This window comes from Dermacentor silvarum, chromosome 1 (assembly GCF_013339745.2).
Source record: "Dermacentor silvarum isolate Dsil-2018 chromosome 1, BIME_Dsil_1.4, whole genome shotgun sequence".
Lineage (NCBI taxonomy): Eukaryota > Metazoa > Arthropoda > Arachnida > Ixodida > Ixodidae > Dermacentor > Dermacentor silvarum.
The window spans coordinates 63,984,440-64,002,012 of NC_051154.1; the positions used below are offsets into that span (position 1 = coordinate 63,984,440).

General features: G+C 46.7%; 1 protein-coding gene across 1 annotated transcript in view; it reads right to left on the reverse strand.

Annotated features, from left to right (window-relative positions):
* Positions 1 to 16,323, reverse strand: part of LOC119464457 (zinc finger protein 135) — a 71,889-nt gene extending 55,566 nt beyond the window's left edge. Inside the window, exon 1 of the mRNA XM_037725450.1 lies at positions 16,090 to 16,323. The gene's annotated coding sequence lies outside the window, so the exon portion shown is untranslated. The remainder of the gene's footprint in view (positions 1 to 16,089) is intronic.
* Positions 16,324 to 17,573: the final 1,250 nt, after the last annotated feature.

The window sequence follows — 17,573 nt, forward strand, 5'->3', positions numbered from 1 at the left end:
AACCCCATAATTTGTCTAAGAAGCACCCAATTCCACATTGTAGTTACGGTTTATGGAAGTCGGTTGTTCCAAATGCCGAAAGTGACGCCACACACTAAACAAGACGTGTGCAAAGGCGGGCGGCTGATCTAGTGTTAATTATGCTAACTCGAATGATCAACGACTTTCTTACAAGTCGTCTCACTGCTTAGTATGACCTCTACGTCATGGTGCATGCAGATTCGCTGCTATCGCCTGCGAAACGCATCAAAATGCAGCCACTTTCGCGAGCACCTGTTTGCCCACATACTGCGACCCCGCGCTGCACCACATCCGGCAGCTTGAGCGAGCGAAATCGTCCCGCAGAAGAGGGGGAAAAAACAAGCACTTTGTTCCCCCGTCAGGAAAGCGATGAATGAGACCGGTTGATTGCACTACATCTGTTTACGTCCTTCTTGCGCTGTAATTAATAATAATCTTAACGAACTCGCCAAGCTGTTATAAGTATACAAAGACGTACACGAAGTGGAACACAAGAAGCGGAACTATCATATTCGTGACTTCCTTTAGCGCAACTCAGTTTGAGTATGAAGGGAAAAAGGTCGAACCTGTCCCTTTTTCCCTTCATACTCAAACTGAGTTGCGCTAAAGGAAGTCACGAATACGATGCACCAACTTGCCCAATCCGCAGTACTTCGGAACTATCAGCTTGCCTTTGACTTTCTGCTCGCTGCTATATAATTATTGCACACCGGAGGATCAGCGATGGGAACTCTAACGTCCGTCTGCTCATTCCCGTGTCTCATTCAATAGCTCTATCTGAACTTATGTCGTCTGGCTCCATACTGGCATGGTGTGGTGTCATGAGCGGATCTGTCATCCAATTGTTGCCAAGTTTTATAAGGCGCATGCTCAATCTGCGGTAATCAACCCAACAATTGAAACGAATTGGAACACACGTGAATCGCCGCGCGCACGATTCTCACGGTGATGCCAGCTCGAACTGGCGCCAATAAGCGTACGTACGCACGTTCGCATGCATGAACTTGTTAATAAGTGGACAGGTGACATCCTTCGACGGCTCCTTTGAAAGTCATTTCTATTGTCCTTTCGGCAAACCATAGGCCAACCAACCTCTTCAAACATTCCAGAAGTGCTTTTATATAGGGAGAATGAGGTTGGGAGAGGGCAAGTTGCATACGTGCGCGGGCAAGACAAGTGACAGAACAGTATTTCAGACAGTATGGTAACTCCGCAAGCAACGAGAAAACCAACACTCTCCAGTAAATGCTCGAGACGCCGGCGTCGCAGAAGGGTAGTCGATCAATGCAAAGCTTTCTCATCACAATGGACAATGATCAAGGGAAGCCGTAGTGAAAAATTTGCTCAATTTTGACCACCCTGGATTGTTTAAGCGCCGCTAGAACTAAATACACTAGCAATGTTGCGCTGCGCATCCATATCGCAATGCTACCGCTTCGGTCGGAACTCGTTCCCGTGTTATGGTACCCAGGAGCAGCAGAAACTCACGGCCATTTAGCTACAGCAGATGGTTTTAAATTTTCAAGGGGTAGTTCGTGGCCTCCAAGAAGTTGCACCGGAACACGCCGTTGCAATCTCGGAGGCCACGCGTAGTGACAGCAAAATTTCAGCTCTTCCTCGTGATCCGAGTATTGTCGCTGCTAACGAAGAACTGGTGGAAACAGATCCAGACACGGCGCAGGAAGATGAGAGACTGTGCGCTCTCACTTAAAATTCAGCGCACTATATCATCTTTGTGCTCCGTCTTTGCGCAGGGCAATTTAAAACTACACACCCCACCCCACCGTTTCTTATTTTCAAACATATCCTGCCAATCAGCTGGTTTCGGTTTCCAAAGGCTAAGCACTATAAACATGCCACCACAATCCCTTTACCATGTATACCCTGAACCACGTACGGTGCTCTGAACAACACGTGCAGTGCTATTTCCCACTGCTTGCTAGGTATTTAAGCGCGTTTCTGCATTAGGCTAACAGTGAACACTATACGCCTCATAGCGTTCCATTTAGAGTATGTCGCGTGAGAGCTATAAAAAAAGTGAGAAATAGTCATCTATCTCAACAAACGTAATTAATGAATCAGGTTATGCTCTGTGCGTGAATGACATATCGTCGCCAGTGGTTTGCCGTCGTGAAATTCCTCAAGTTATTTGCCTCGCCCTCATTTTAACCTTATAAGGGTCTCCATTCTTCTATAGGCATACCGAAGAGCTTATTAGTGAGCCATCTGGTAGTATCAACACTGTTTTTCTAGGGAAAGCATAATCTTGATATCTGATGCGGTTTTAGAAAATTGGATGTTTTCACTTTTCGCATTCCAACTGTTTACCTGCAACAGCAGGAGGTAATTTGAAGCTATAGCGTCTATGAATTGTAAAAAAAAAAAGACAAACAAGATAAAAAAGACAAACTTGTGAGCAAGTTATCATCACTTCGTTACTTTTCGCCAAAGATGAAGTCTTTTGGGCCACGACCTAGTGGCGTAAAAAAGAAAAAAAAAGTTACGCGCACTGCTTCCTAACATACTGCATTAATCTTTATTGTGACGGGTCGTGCTTCTCTCGGATGAGTTCACGTGTGCCATACGCGCAACGACTGATCAACATCAGTGTCGTTCTACGGCGCCCACTGGATGAACCTGTGTCTGCCTAGCGAGCACAAAAGAGCCTTCGCTGCCCTCTGGTTTCTCCATATTCTTTCCTCACCGCTTCAAACAAAGCGACAAGCAAGAAAAAAAAGAATAACAAAAAAAAAGAAAAAAAAAAAGAAGGCTGGTAAAAAAACCAAGCTGGAACGCTCACGCGCGAGCCCCCCCGAAAGAGCGAAACAAGAAAAAGTACTCTCAGAGGCAGCTTCTTCCCCACCCCCTCCCCGCCGCCCGCCCCCTCTCATTCTTGCATCACGGCCCTCAGCCAAGGCGGCGAGGAACACCACCGCCCAGGCCGCGAGCGAAATAACACGCCAAGGAAGACTCGTCGTCCGAACCCCCCTCGGATCGGCACAGCGACAAACTAGGATGGTACGCTCCAAAGGACACCACCCGCTCCTCCCCCCCCCCCCGGTCGCCCACATGGTAGGCGCCGCCGCCGAGCCCAGCCGCCCCCGGGGAGAGCAGCAGCAGCCGGACCCCACCCACCGGCACCCACCACCCCGCACAGCCTTGATGGACTCGCCCTACCGCCAACACCCCACCCCCTCCCGGCGCTGGCGTCGGCGAAGCCGCCGTGTTCTTTGCTACGCCGCCCCACCTCCTCGCACAGGACACGCACACGAGCGAGAACAACACAAAGACGTAAAAAAGCAGATCGAAGAACAGGCCGGCGGCGGGGGGTATGGGGCGGGGTACGGCCACATGAGAGATAGAAAGTAAAGGGTGTTATTTGGATAGAAGCGCGCCGGCCGAGCGCTGGACGCTGGAAAGGCGGGAGTGCGGCCGGCAACGTCGAAAAAGCAAACAGCTTGACGGGAGTTTGAAAAGCGCTGCCGCTTCCCGCGGCCGGACGAGCACTGACGCATCCCCTCCTCTTTTGCGTACTCCTTTCGGGGATAACAATTAATTCAGCCCAAGCGCCACCAGCAGTGGGGTGCGCCGGAGCCAAAAAAGAACAAGGCACGGCCGGATTAGCGCCGCCGAACCGCACAGGCGGCGGGCGGGTTACATTAAAGAGAAGGAAGGGCATCGATTTTTCTCTCCGGCGGAAGGGGGGGGGGGGGGGGGGGGGGCGGCTGTTTTCTTCTTTTGGCCGCCCACAGCAGCGAAGCAGGCGGGGGGACGGCGGGAGGAGAGAGCAGCCATTTTCGTCCTCCGCGCCTGCGCCTTCAGGCCGAGACAGCCGTGGTTGAGTACGGCTGGCGCTTAGCGACAAGTCTCGGAGGCCGCCGCTTTCCGCGTGGTCCACGGACAGGTGTGCGCCTGCCCTGCTGCTTCGCAGGCGCGTCAGCTGTCGGTCACACTGGGCCTGATAGCGCGTCGCACATAAGCTCCCGTAAATCGTGTTGCAAAGAGGCACCGGGCTGACGCAGGCGTAAAGCAGCTAAGCTTTCGTTGAAATCGTACACAAGCTCCGGAAGGCTTTAAGGTCTTAGTCTGACCTGGAAATAAAAGTATTTTCTCTCTCCGGAAGGAACACAGAAAACGCGTTGGGTACACCGTGGAGAGGCATCACAGAGGCGACTCTCGGATGCAGTAAAAACCACTATGACACGCTTGCGTAGCTGCTAGCAGTGCGCGTCAATGGGCACAGGAACATCTACATCTGATCAAAAATGGTTATGCAATCAAAAGCATTGGTAGCTATAGTGACGTAGTTCACGCACGCAAGAAGTACGTACACATAGGTGATCGCCTTGGATTATTTGGCAAATAGGCCACCTGCTCTCGACTTCAATGCCCTGTTAAGCTGGTAATGATGGGAAAATATGAACATTTTTTCGCACACACGTCTAACGGTAGTTTCTCGTCCTTTCGCAACCAAACTCATTAGGAAAAGGTGGCAGCCAACAATATCAGAAATTTTCTCCAAGAATGACAACCAAAACGTGGGAATGGAATGACATCAGCGACTCGACAGTATCATAGCTGGAGTCAAAAAAGGACTAAAAGCAAATCACGCACAGAATCTGGTATTTCATGATCGACGCGACATAAGAAACACTAATACATACTAGTTAAGAACGAGATCGCATGGCGCGACTATATTTTTTACAGGGAATCTTAAGCAGTCAAACGTTACTCCCTGCATCAGCAGCGCAGCCAGCATTAGTGATACACCGCTTATGAAATCCTTCGTTGCGTCAATGATATTGTAAGCGAGGGTCTATATATATATATATATATATATATATATATATATATATAATAAAAGCGCGCTCTGCCGCCCAGTTTCCCAGTAACTGATCAAGCCACACTGCTCTAAACGCGCTACAGGTATTCACACAATATTCAAACACTATGCCAAGGAAGAACATGGCCACAGCGCAAAAAGTCACTACCAACCAGGGTTCCACAGTGCCCGGTCACACAAATATACCGTGTGTTATATTAACGTTAACATATTTTTTAATTACCTGAGGCATATAGCACAAATGTGTATATTGAACTGGATTACTCGAGGAGGCAGACATTACTTACACTTGAAATCAACATGCATAATTACGAATTAACAAACTTCCCCAATCACTAACTACTTTAGCGTCCACATCACATTCGACTGGATTAAGTCATTTCACAAGGCACATTCCCTTGGAACAAATTTTGAAACTAGCACCAGTTATGAGATAAACTTGCGGTAAAAATGCACTGTTCTACTTTACCAAAACGCAGTTTTATGCATTGAATCTCAAAAATGACATACCCCAATGCATTTTGTCGCACATTTTAGGAGCGCATATCTTGAAACTGGTGTCCTCAGAATTTGTTCCAGTGGACATGACTTTCGAAGTCACCGGTTCCACTTCTTAAATTGCATTACATGTGCCGTAAAGTAGCATAACAGTTAATTAGCGAGAATATGTTAATGGGTCATACGTTTATTTTGATCTGTCATGCAAATAACGTCCGTCTCCGAGAGTAATTTAGCTGAAGAAGTAGAATTGTGCTATATGCCACGAGTGATTTAAATTCTGTAAACGACAATAAAAGAACACCCCGTACAGCCCACTGTATAACGTGCAGTTTTCAGCAAGTATGGGAAAACATTTATCGAGTAGCTGCTGCTCAGAAGGCTGCGCAAAGAGAGAGAGAGAGAGAGAGAAAAGGCAGATAAAGGACAAGGGGACGGCGCGCGGAACAATACGACCGAACAGGTGCCTCGTCCATAACCGTATGCGACCTGCCAAGATGCTCCCATTCTCTCTTTTGTGGGTACTGTGCACTGCAGCCTATACATGGCGGTTGTGCGGTACGGCGGAAAGCGCGCGTCTTTGCCTATACTAGCGAAGTTCACCGCCACTCAAAAGCCGAACTTGAAATTTCAAAGGTGCGACAGGCACAAAGGTTGGCGGGTGAAAAAGCCGTTGCCTCTCACACAGTGGACGACAGCGGCGCGCACAGGCGGCGCCAGTAGGGCAACAGAGAGAGAGGAACAAGTGGAGGGTGGGGCGATAGGAAAGAAAGAAAGAAGGCAACTGTCGGCTGCTGCTGCTCTACGATGGTAAGATAAAGCGTCGCAGTGCACCAGGACATTCTATTTCAACTGGACATGACTCTGGTCTGCATGGGTGCGGGGGGGGGGTCACAACATGAGTCTCGAGCCTGCCGTCAGCGGTACGCAGCGCCGATCGCAAAACGAACTTTCGCAAAGATGCTTCTTCGCACGGTTTATACAAGACAGCTGCGCTCCACGGCGATTATAGCGGCTTCTCACACGTTCCCCACACCTTACTACCAAGCGTGCAAATCATGACGCATAATATATAAGCGGGAGTGCTCAAAATATTTGGAAAATCTACAAGCGCGCCATAAGCAAAGCCCTTAGATGACCTGACTGTTCGCTTCGTTTGTTTTTCTTTCAGTCCGCGGTTCACACAGATGTTTCGCCTTGCGCGGCCTTGAGAGAGCTGCGCCAAAGCGTGGAGGCCCCCACCCTTTCTCAAGTTTGGACTCGATCAAATCAATTAAATTAAGTCTGAGGTTTTACGTGCCAAAACCACCATCTGATTATGAGGTACGCTGTAGTAGGGGGGCTCTGGCTTATTTCTGGCCACCTGTCTTTTTTTTTTTTTTTTTTTTTTTTTTTTTTGAGCGTGCACTTAAACCCAAGTAGACAAACTTTTTTTTTTGCTTTTTTTTTTGCATTTCACCCCCCACTGAAATGCGACCGCCACTGCCGGGATCGAACTCGCGATTTCGAGCTCAGGAGCGCAACACCACAGCCACATGGGCTACCGCGGCGGGTGCGGACCGAGCAAGTGAATACCTGATGGCTTATGTTCCCCTGCACAAAGCGGCGAAAATAAACTTCGGTTTTTCAACATGGATTTCTTCAAATAACTAGAAACAATTTTCAACACTATATATATATATATATATATATATATATATATATATATATATATATATATATATATACAGGGTGTTTCAGCGAACACTTTCAAAAATTCTAAAAGGTTTCCTGTGGCAGATAGCAGAATTCTAGTTAATGAGCTGGTCTACTCGAAGAGGCGTACATTACTTGCACAAGAAATTGAAATGCATAATCGAATAAATAACAGAAATTCACTAATTAAGTTTTTAACTAATTACCTGATGGCCCATATTGCAATTTACAAATTGTAGCCGTGGAGTTCGCAAGGCGGCTCCACTTGGAACGGTTTCTCGGGATGACACCAGTTACGAGATATTAATTCCCGAACTTTGCGGAGAAATTCATTGGCGTTCCAGTTAAGTTCTTAACGAAACATCGCTTTATGCATTGAAGAACAAAATTAACTGGAACGCCAATGCATTTATCCGCAAAGTTCGGGAATTAATATCTCGAAACTGGCGTCATCCCGAGAATTCGTTCCAAGTGGATCCGCCTTGTGAACTCCACGGCTACAATTTGTAAATTGCAATATGGGCCATCAGGTAATTAGTTAAAAACTTAATTAGTGAATTTCTGTTATTTATTCGATTATGCATTTCAATTTTTTGTGCAAGTAATGTCCGCCTCTTCGAGTTGACCAGCGCATTAGCTAGAATCGGGCTATCTGCCACAGGCAACCTTAAATAAATTTTGAAAGTGTTTGCTGAAACACCCTGGATATATATATATATATATATATATATATATATATATGTGTGTGTGTGTGTGTGTGTGTGTGTGTGTGTGTGTGTGTGTGTGTGTGTGTGTGTGTGTGTGTGTGTGTGTGTGTGCGCGCGCGCGCGCGCGCGCGTGTGTGTGTGTGTGCGTGCGTGCGTGCGTGCGTGCTTCATGGAGCGTCGGCAGCGTCTGTGAAGACACTTGAGCTACAGGTGGGCCGCGTGAAGACAACGGAAATGAATGACTCATGAGGTCCCAAAGCAGCACAGCGTGCTAGAGAGACGCCGCACTTGGGGGCACCGGATTAATTTTGACCGCGCGCGGGATTCATGAATGTGCACCCAAAGTCACACAAAGTACGGTACGCGGTTGGTGGGTGTGTTCCTGCGTCCACTGGGATGCAGCCGCCGCGGTCGGGTATCGAACCCGCGACCTCGTGCGCATGGAATAGAACGCCATACCCCCGTGACTGGGTAACGAAAATGTCAGCTTGCATGGCCTAGCTCCAAAAAAGGGTGGTTGGTTTGCTGCAGCGACAAGCTGACGCGCTAAAGCGGGAAGGCGGTTTTAAACGCTAAGGTTCAGCAATGGCTACCCGAGACTCCCGCCGCTTTGTATAACTTACGAGACGCTTTACAGCAGTTCTATTGGTGCAGATGGTGTAGCGCGTTACGGACAAGGACCAGAAAGAAACAAGTAATACGCAAAGGTTGCTGTATTAGTGTGCGTATCATCTGTTTCTTTCTATAGCGTCCTTGTCCGTAACACGTTACATAGTCTGAACCAATGGCACACCAACGAACCCGAACACAGGCGCTCCGGAAATTTATTTTGAGTGTGACGGTATACGCCGGGACTCATTTCACCTACACAAACCTTTACTATTATTTTATTGCGAAACCAAGGCTTAATTTATTATATTCGATAGCGCCCAAGGCTGTGGGGGCGCTCGCCTCCACAGCCTAGGGGTTCGGGGGTTGTAACCCCCCCCCCCCCCTGAGGCCGAGTTAACCCCCCCCCCCCCTTTTGTTTAACCCATTTTCTTTCCTTGCGCCTTTGAGTACTGCAACTAAGATTAAGACGCGCAATCGTCTGCACACTCGCAAACTTGCGCAAAAAGCGAAGTTTTTGACAATTTCCCGTGAAGAAATTGAAATTAGTGCTGTTGAGAAGGTATTGGCAAACTGTCAACCCCCCCCCCCCCCCCCCGGCAGATATCCTGGGTTACTGCCCTGATCTATACTAAATATATATACACAAACTGGAGATAATTTCGGGTTGAAAGGCTCGTATATATACGCAACACCCTTTTCTTCAGATTTCACGTAACACAATTTAGTGCGCTTAGATTTTGAGCGCGCACGAAACCGTTATGTGCACAAATACGTAGCACGCATTGGCCAGCCGTTAAACCTAATTCTGGGCGAGAGCCAACATCGTAATATTAATAATGGCCATACCTATTTGGAGGAATACCACTATAGGACTGATCTTAACCATACGGCGCACAGCTCTAGGTCAGCAGCTAACACAGTTTATTTTAAAAAATCAGGACATTTGGAGGTGGGTATGAGTGGGGTTGAAGATTAACATGCAGAAGACAAAGATAATGTTAAATAACCTGGCAAGAGAACAAGAATTCAGGATCGCCAGTCAGCCTCTAGAGTCTGCAAAGGAGTACGTTTATCTAGGTCAATTACTCACAAGGGACCCTGATCATGAGAAATTTACAGAAGAATAAAATTGGGTTGGAGTGCATACGGCAGGCATTACCAAATCCTGACTGGGAGCTTTCCACTGTCGCTGAAAAGAAAAATGTACAATCATTACATTCTACCGGTACTGACATATGGGGCAGAAACTTGGAGGTTAACAAAGAAGCTCGAGAACAAGTTTAGGACCGCACAAAGAGCGATGGAACGAAAAATGTTAGGCCTAACGTTAAGAGACAGGAAGAGAGCGGTGTGGATCAGAGAACAAACGTGGATAACCGATATTCTCTGTACCTAGTTGACATTAAGCGGAAGAAATGGAGCTGGGCAGGCCATGTAATGCGTAGGATGGATAACAAGAGAAGGGAAGCGCAGTCGAGGACGGCCGGCAGAAAACTAGGTGGGGTGATGAAGTTAGGAAATTTGCAGGCGCAAGCTGGAATCAGCTAGCGCAACAGGGAGAGGCCTTCGTCCTGCAGTGGACACAAATATAGGCTGATGATGATGATGATCATATGATGATCGGTTAAATAAGGCGGGAATAGTACAGCACAAAACTTCCAGCTGGCACTATACGTCGAACTCATGTCAAGAAGCCCAAAAGAAAGCATTCTCCTATATCCAAGCACCGTGATAACTTACTATGCTATATGTGTACCCACCCGGCACCCTTTAAAAGCTGCCGCCTTTCAACAGAATGTCAAGAGGCCTATTGACATTACATTTAAAGTCGGCAATTTTTAAAAGGCATCTTTGTGCTCGACATCTACGCTAGCTGATAATCGATCCCTTATCAGTAAGGGTACGTGCGAATAGTCGAAATTTCAAATACGAATCGGGAGACCCTTGCTATTCGATTCGAGAATTCACTATTCCAAGATACCGAATAGTCGTTTCTGTCCAAATATAATGGATAACACTTATTGGAGACTACAATTAGAAATACAGATGCAGTAAGTGGTGACTGTTGCGAATTATACCGCTCCAGGGGAGACGGGGTAGCTGCGCAGAGGCATGAGTTGCCAAGCGACCGCACGGTGTAGTTATAATAACTACATATATACTGCACAGTGATTTCTAGTCATTCAATAAGGATGACTCGCCTATAGCCAGCTTCCGAATTTGTCTTATCGGTTTAGGCAAAACATTTCATTATTTAGACAATTGCAGTTTGCATTCTTTTAGAACTATGTGCGGTGATCTAATGTTATTCATTGCTCCTTCAACAAATATCACCGTATACGTGCCTCTGTATATGGTGACGCGCTGTTCCTGTGTTTAGTTACTGCCATTGTGATGGTGCGCCAAATGCGATCACCTTTCAGAGTTTCTCATCTACAAAACTTCTTAGTTTATTGGGCTTCAAGTTCTGAACTGCACTTTAATGAAACTAAATTATGTAAATGCGCTTTTTTCATTTATTATTATTATTATTATTATTATTATTATTATTATTATTATTATTATTATTATTTTACAAAGCGAACTACACGCATTTATATTACACTTCGTTTAGAATTGAGGAAATATTCGGCATTCGATTCAATATTCGAAGGTCTCTTAAATATGTGTTCCGATTCACATTTTTTGGCTATTAGAACAGCGCTCTACCTATCACGAGTAGCGTGCACGACAGACGGAGAGAAAGAAAAAAAAAAAAAAAAAACACCGAAAGAAACACCGTTTAAATAACAGTCAGGACACTAATCGTGCAATCGCCAAACCGAGAGCGATCGTAAATGTGCGCCTGTGTTCTACGTATGTCCATGATGACAATGTCATGAGAGTCAATGGGATCGTTTTCATCCAGAAATCTTGCGATTCGTGCATAAGTGTACCTCGGTGACACCTACTATCACGCATGTGAGGTGATATTTCCTGGCAGGGTGCTAAATTGCGCTTAATTTGCGGGAGATTTTTTTTTTCTTTTGTTGTCGCTCGCACTACGAAACAACTTTTTTTATGGTAGTTTATTTGCTTTGTACTCCTCTGCCATGCAACCGGAACTTGTATTAAACCTGTTTTAGGAAGCAGCCCACTTCAATATATATTGCGTTAATTAACATCTTGCACGTTAATAATAAGCACGTTCACTAAGTGGTACGGAAAGTTGGGCGAGTTGATACGTATTCATTTTCTTGTACATTTCGGCGCGCACAATCGACAAGGCCAGCAAGGAAAGAAACAAAAGAACACAGGCGCTTCACGTTTACCGCCCTTCCCCCTTCCAATTTATTTGTGGTTGCATTGAAATAATGAATCAGCTGCGAGTGTCAGCGCTTGTGTCCTTGTGTTTTTCTTTGAGGCATTGTCGATTGTGAGGCACTGAAATCTAATAAAAGAAAATGAATTTTGCGTCAAGGCACTGGCGCGGTGCGGCAACCCACGACTGCATATGCGCACGCCGGCTCCGCACGTTCTACAACACGGAAGCACCCCTCGGCACTTTCACTCGCCGCGTCCCTCCACAGCTCGAAAACTTTTGGAAAGGCCACTCTAGTTGGATCTGTCCGACGCAACAGCATGTCTACATGCGCTGAATACAGACTGAAAACGAGTCGGAAGCAAGCCGAATGTAACAACACCCGCAAAGATCGGTCTACTCGGGTACAGTGCGGACACAATACAAGGAATGACAGTGGCGCAACGCAACACGATATAGACGGATGTTGCCAATCTCGTACAGTATCCCTCGTACAAAGAGTACGTCACAAAGATTCGTACGATGTACAAAGCGGGACGTTACTGGGTGCCCTACCGAGCGCACGATAATCATCAGACGTGTTCAACTTTGTTCTACAAGTCCTTTATTAACGTTCCCAATTTCCGCAGCTTCACCTGGGCGAAAGACTGGTGGTTTTAGGGTACAATACGCCACAACTGCAGGTTAGCAATAACAGGTATGTTTGAAAAAGCGAACATAAGAAAGGCTCACGAGACTGCCGAGCAAGGTGACAATATATCAAGGAAACTGCAAGTTCTGTTCAATGCCGAGTTTTTCAAGCTGAGGACACACCCCAATGCTTGCCTACTACTACTAGTACTACTACTACTCTTACTACTACTAGTAGTAGTAATAATAATAAAATACTAATAGAATAGATGTCTGCTGAGACGTATTTCCTTAAGTCAATCGCCGAAGCAACTCAACCAAAGTGAAACAAAGCGAACGTCTGTCCTTTCAAAAATGAGTCCAGGTGTTTCTTCTGAGGACCCAAAATACTGCTTTAGCTTAATTAAAACAGGAACAGGGCAACCAACGACGCAAAATAAGCAGCAGTTTTTGATGCGACAACAAAAATGGCGCCTTCGCTCGCGCGTAACGGCAGCTAGTCGTTGTCATGGCATGCGACTAGTGGCAGCTTGCGAGAAACTTGGCACAGAAGCCAAACATAACACAATTTGTTCCGCTTTAAAGAGATCCAAAAGGAAGGTCAAGTCCGCGAATGAAACCTGTTGATCGTTAAAGTCAGGACGGCAGCACAAGCTGTAAAAAAAAAAAAAAAAAAAAAAAAAAAAATAATAATAATAATAATAATAATAATAATAATAATAATAATAATAATAATAATAATGAAAGAAATAACGTAAAATAACGTAAAATAACGTACAGCGCGCTGTTTTGCCCTTACATACATCTTACATTACATTTTCAGACAACTACGAAACTTTGTGGTAGATTGAGGATTCTCACTTATCCATGAAATCGGATACTGTCACTGATTGATGCATGCCTCCTTTTAAACAACAAAATTACGCACTCCGTTTTATAACTTTCGGCATTTGCCTTTCCTTCGTACGCTCGATATATTTGGTTTCACCACACTGGATTGCTTCCGGAGACGGTGCCGAGTGACTTGGATGCGAAATGCAAAACCTTTGCAGAGTGCCGCGCGTCGCTACGGCCACACGTATGGCTGTTGCGACTTCAGGTCTGAATCCTACAGCTGTAACGACTGTTGCGAAGCCGCAGGAGTAAGATTGCGAGCGTTAGCACCGACGCAACGTGGTCGATGAAGCGGCCGGACAGAGAGGATCGGTCCTGCGAGGAGACGATAATTTATACAGAATATTTACCAATATCAGTGAGTGAGCTGACAGGGCCAATCATACTGACTAGGGGTCGTCCCTCTCAACAATGGGCCGACACGGCATTAAATACGTTCGGTGTCCCCGGCTCGCCGGTCCATCCTTGGGGGTAACAAAAGCGGGGCGGGTGGTGACGTCACCTCGGTCGAAAGGAGTCGATTCCTGGAGACACTTGTCAAAGAAGTAGTTGACATTGCACTGTTCGAAACCGTTAGCTTGCTTTGCGTGGGCGAAAGGTGTCCGGCATGTAGATAGGAATGCTCAACAGGTCCAATGGCCCAGGCGCAAACCAGGAATGCGGGAAAACATTCATCTCACGGGAGCGCGATCCGATGTGGTCCGGCACAAGAGGGCCAAAGCCCCGACACGTTGAATCCTGGGTGCAACGTACGGGCTTGTTCGCCGTTAGCGACGCTGGTGACGCCGCGCCGACGAGTGTTCTCACGCGCTCCTCAGCAGTGGAAGTGCAAGCGCTTCAATGGCTCCATAAGTCCCCACGTACCTCTCCCCCCCCCCCCTCCCCAATTAACCAGCCGTTCAAACGTTAGGGTGGTTAAAAGGATTCAACGTCCCAAAGCTACACCAGGGTCGTGAGAGGCCGGATTAATCTAGAGAGAGAAAAAAACTTATTTACAGGGGCTATGTGGTAGTCCTCACTGGGAGGAATCTGGACAACTGCTTCATTCCTGCGCTCCGCAACACCGGAGCAACCGCCGCTTCCAGGAGTGAAACCCGCGACCTCGTGCTCAAAAGTAGGAAATGCATCACCACCACCGCTCAAACACTGAAGATTTTAACGTTTAGGGCCCCGTGTCGCAGAAAATCCGGCGTCGGCATTGGCGCCCGCGGCCGAGAAAAGCATCCCCAACCACGTTTAGGTATACCACACCATGCTATCATTAATGTTGCTCATACCTTGTCTTGCATTCTTGGCAAAGCTATTCCTCGGAATTTTGAGAATGACAATCCACAAACAAATGTCATGAAACAAAATACCCACAGCGCATGCCTTTTATGTTAAATCTTCTCAGACTGAAATATTAGAAGTGCGAAACGAATACGGAAGCCTGAAAATGATGTAATTTCTTTGGCGCGGTTGTGCACTATCTGCGGGATCGGCCCACGCAAGAGGCCGCGTTTCCACCAGAAAGCTCGCCGCCAGTGTTTGCCAGTAATCATTACGGTTGCATAAGCTGCAGTTTTCAGGAACCATGAGTAGCAGTCAGGGATCTTTGAATGCTATCGCGTTCCATTCTTAAAAGCGAAGCTTAAGCGTCCTCCCAATTTTTATTCATAACGTTGCCGCGGACAAAAATAGCACGTATAAGCCATAAATTTCTGCTGCCCGAGGTATCCCGGGAACTGAATTCTTAACGAACGTAGTGGTACGACCTAATGCGTCGCAAGGTATAAGTGAAAATTCGCCGTAGTATTGGCCAGACAGCATTTCGCACAAGGAACTTTCACTTTTACCAAAACAGAAACAAAACCTAAGTAACAAATCCAACTTTCCGTAAGCCATGAAACATCAACGAATACTTTTTTTACGCAGTTGGAACAATTTATTTGCTGTCGCTTTATGAATAAATCATGGCTTTGTTGCCCCCCCCCCCCCCCCTCCTCAAACATCAATGATGACAAATCTTCAGAAAGCCTTGGGAAAGCTCGTGCTACCGTGCAGACAGTCATGCTGTGATAGCATTTAGCAACAATGAACCAGGCACCGGCATGCCACACTGCCGCACATTTAGAAAAGATGGACAATTGAAAACGGTAGTTGCAAAATAAAAAAATAAAATAAATTATGGGGTTTTACGTGCCAAAACCAGTTCTGATTATGAGGCACGCCGTAGTGGAGGACTCCGGAAATTTGGACCACCTGGGGTTATTTAACGTGCACCTAAATCTAAGTACACGGGTGTTTTCGCATTTCGCCCCCATCGAAATGCGGCCGCCGTGGCCGGGATTCGATCCCGCGACCTCGTGCTCAGCAGCCCAACACCGTAGCCACTGAGCAACCACGGCGGGTGTTGCAAAATAACGCTTCCACAACTGAAACAGAACTACTGTGAAAAAAGTGGCACTTCAGATCGTAGCCAGTGAACATCTATAAGTGTAGCGTGTAACCACGGTTGCAATCGCAACGATTTAAAGAAGTACAGCAACCCAAAACGCCGGCGAAACGGGCACGCACGTGCGAGAATAGCACGGTTGGCCAATCGTAAATACAAAACACAAGGGATACTAAGGAGGCAAGTTCACATTATAGTTACGGCCGCATAAGAATATACATTTTTGCAAGGCGATTTGACAAACATTACAAGCTAGGGCACAAAACTTCGCGCAATACCCAAAATTATACGCGTCCTGCACATATTTCTCTGCTGTCGATCTACGACTTGAGTCCTTGCCATGTTTTTAAAACTCGCGGTATCGGAGTGAGATGGCCCGTTTTTCGAGCAGCGCTGGTGTTTACAAGCGGGCAGGCTCCTGGCTCAACGCGTAAGTATACGTGCGTCTACTCACCCGCACTCCAGCTTGCGCAGTACCCGGCGCTGCGTTGTACGCCACGTTGGAGTTCATTTTTTTCCACCGGCGAGACGACGCTCCCTGGAATACAGCGAGCGTCTCCTTTCCGGATAGAACCCCTGCCGCCCACTCGAGGAAAAAGCGTTTCTACCACCCCCTGCGTACGTGAAGTCCGGCAGGGAGAACACAGCTGAGCGCAAGACGCGGCTTCCCGACAGGCCCCCAGCGGTCGTCAAGCGAACCACGCAGAGAAAAACAACATAAAAATAAAGAGAGATCGACCAGGCCTGCGTTGCCAGACAACATTCAGAAGCGTGCCGCTTGCCGGCTCAGCGCACTTTTCGCAAGAGAAATAACGTACTGTGGTAGCATCACTTTATAACATTTAAAAGTTGTTACTAAGACATTTCGACTCGCTCTGTTTTTTGTTGTTGTTGTTATCACTCTACGCAGCACCATTTTCTTGAAAGTGTTTACATTGCTACAAGGACGACTTTCTAGCTCGGAGTGACAAGCACTTGTGAGCTCTGTGAAGCCTATGAATGCAAACGCTGAAGTCATTTGAAAGCTGTAAATGCTTTTAGTAAACATTATACACCGTTGTTTTAATTAGTGATGTCCACATTACAACCGCCAGCAACCCCTTTTCTCAAAGTAATAAAGCAAATCTCGAAGGCTATACTTTAGCGTGCTGCAAGCGTGGAGAGGAATGACGGTCATGACGTAATTGCGTGTTTCGAAACCAACTTTGCCCTTGTGGTATGGCAAAAGCATGGCCTTTGAGATTCGTAATTATTACCCTAGGGCGCCTTGGGAGGCGCCGTCGCTGATGTGTGTGTGTGTGGAGGGGGGAGTGAGTGAGTGGTTAACCACAACAACATTCTCTTCTTTCTACTGCTTTTTTTTTTTTCACGGCCGCTGGCTTTTTACTTACAGCTTCAGTTTTGTAGACAACATATACTCTCAATAATACTATCGACAGAATACGCTACTTACCACACCAAAATTTTATTTGTTCAAGGCTGCTGCAAGCAGCAGTCCGCCACCGGTCTGCTGCTGCTAACTGGTTCGTTACGCTAAACATTTGGGCATTTTGACCCTTGCAAAAGTTGCGAACTATAAGCTGACGGAAGAAAGAACAAAAAAGAGAAAGTGGCGTCGTCTGCTAGCTGATAATCGCGTGCGCCTCCACCTCGGAAGTGCTTTTTCGCTCTCCAAAAAAGAAAACAGGACTGTGGGAGTGGCACGCGAGGGCTATGCATAGTTGAGCTTTTGCTTGCTTGCTCTTGAAGTTTTCGCTTTATTTATTTCTTTTCGACATTTCGCGCCGGGTTATCTTCGTCGAGCTCCGACAATTCGTGTCTTTTGTCTTGCTGGGTGCGCCTCTGGAGAGCGTAGCATGAGGCAAATAAAAAACTGTAGTGAATCGAAGTGGGAGGGTTGTAAAAGTAGTGAAAGAGGGTGGCAGAATGGGGAGTTTA